Source organism: Lepidothrix coronata, unplaced genomic scaffold (assembly GCF_001604755.1).
Source record: "Lepidothrix coronata isolate B3197 unplaced genomic scaffold, Lepidothrix_coronata-1.0 Scaffold265, whole genome shotgun sequence".
Lineage (NCBI taxonomy): Eukaryota > Metazoa > Chordata > Aves > Passeriformes > Pipridae > Lepidothrix > Lepidothrix coronata.
Genome location: NW_016690445.1, coordinates 38,184 through 40,288, shown reverse-complemented (window position 1 = coordinate 40,288; position 2,105 = coordinate 38,184).

Below are 2,105 nucleotides of genomic sequence, written 5' to 3'. Positions count from 1 at the left end.
TCACAGTTGCCCCAATCTCCCCAACCTCCCTCCCAACCCCCAAGCTCCCCCCCAACCCCTTCCCAGTTACCTCCACAACCCCCAACCCCTTCTCAACCTCCCCATTCCTTCCCAAACCCCCTCCCAGTTGCCGGCCTCTCCCCCAGGCTCGGGTGAGGAGGTGCCCCAGGCTGACGGGCCCGCCCTGGCAGGGGGCGGTTCCAGCAGCACGTCGGGAGCCACCCCGGGCCCCAAAAGCTCCCGCCCGCCCTGGAGCCACCTCAGCTGCCCCTGCAGGGGAGAAATCCAGGCCAGAGAAGAGCAGGGGGCGGGGCTGGGCTGAGACCTCGATGGACGGGGGCACTGGGAGAGCAGGGGAGAGACCGGCATGGGCTGAGGGGGCACTGGGAGAGAGAGGGGAAAGTTTCTTACCCCTTTCCTGGGCACTGGAACACCCTCTGCACCCCCGTTCCCGGCTGTGCCGGCTCTCCTTCCCCCCAAGCCATGAACAGGTTTTGGGGCTCCCTCATGGGTCGCAGCCAATAGAACGGCTGTGCTGGAATGACGTCATTGCCAAATTCTACTGGGCCCCTCTCCTGGCGCCGGTGAGTCATCCAATAGAACGTCGATACTTCCGCGGGGGCTGCCGGGAGTGAGGCGGTGGTGGTGGGGGAGGGGAGGATCGCGATTGAACCCAATTGGTCTCGATCGATCCCGGCCCCAGGGTATCCCCCAACGAGGCCATGGTGGTGTCAAGTGAGTTCGGGGGGTCCGGGGGCTCCTGGTGACCCCTCCGAATTTCCCCCAAGACTCTCGGGAACTGCCCAGATCCCCCCCAAGACTCCTGGGGCCCCTCCGAAAGTCCCCCTCCTGGGGGCTGCCCCTCCGCCTTTCCCCTCCCCCCCCCAAATCTCCTGTGCGTCCCCTTAACCCTTGAAAATCTCCTGGGACAACCTCAGACCCCCAGACTCCTTCCTAGAATCTTTTGGGTCTCCCCAAGCCTTTACGGCGGATTCGTCTGTCCATTTTTCCACCCCGGACTGCTGGGGGTCAACCCCCCCAAGAAACTACTGGGAACCCCCCAGTGTCCCACCACGAGATTCCTGGGTCCCTCCCCCCCACCAACCCCCTGTGGGTGCCCCCATCCTTTCCCCCCCTCGAAAATACTCTTGGGGGTCCCCCAATGTCCCCCCCTGCCCCCATCCTGCCAGGGATGGATTTGGGGGGATCTCTTTCCCCTTCCCTCTGGCCCGAAGGCAAATGCCCTCCCTGTCCTTCTTCCTTTGCCCCCAGGCGGAAAGGAGAAGAGAAACAGCCAGTTGGCCCTGGCAGGTGTGGGTGTGTGCAGGCTGTGGTTGAGTGGTTGAGAAGGGAGAGGAGGGGGCTGGTGTTTGGGCAGAGTCCAGCAGGTGATGTCTTTTGTGTCTGGCAAGGCAAGGCAAGGCAAAGAGGAGCTTCTGTGCTGATGCTGTCACTTGTTTTTTGTGTCTGTTGGAACTGGAACAAGGAGGTGTGCCTGGGAAAAGTGCTGCCATAGTCCACGTGGCCCCTTCCCCAGTCACATGTTCTTTCTATTTTACCAGCAGTCCTTGGTCAGCTCCAGGACCATCCAGCTGTCAGTGTTCACGACATACCCATGAGCCCCTTCTCTTCTGGGCTCCTACACTTGCCAACCCTAAGCTGCTCCTAAGTTCTCTTGCTGTCAGTTCATAAAGAGGTCTTGTCAAATGTTACTGATTTAGAAACTAAAGCCTGACATCTTTGTCTTTGCCAAAGATGTGTGTGAAAGGGCAGTGCTGGTGCAAGCAGTGTTGAGCTTCACATTGGGTGATTGGCAGCTTCCTCTGCATCACCCATGCACCCTGGGTTTCTTTGAAAAGTACTTTTCACTCCAGATGTGACACCACATTAGCCTGTAGGACATCCTGTCCCCAAATGGATAACTGTAAATATTAATAATAAAAAAGTGAGCCCCTCCATTATTCAAGAAAAGCTTGTATCTCTGTACTAAAAGCATCCAAGGGTCATGTCCCCCAGTTTTCTATCTGACAAGGGTTTGAAGGGGCTGCTTTGTGAAGGGACCCCTTTGGGGGCCCCTTGCAGATGGGTGGGGCTGCACTCTGGGG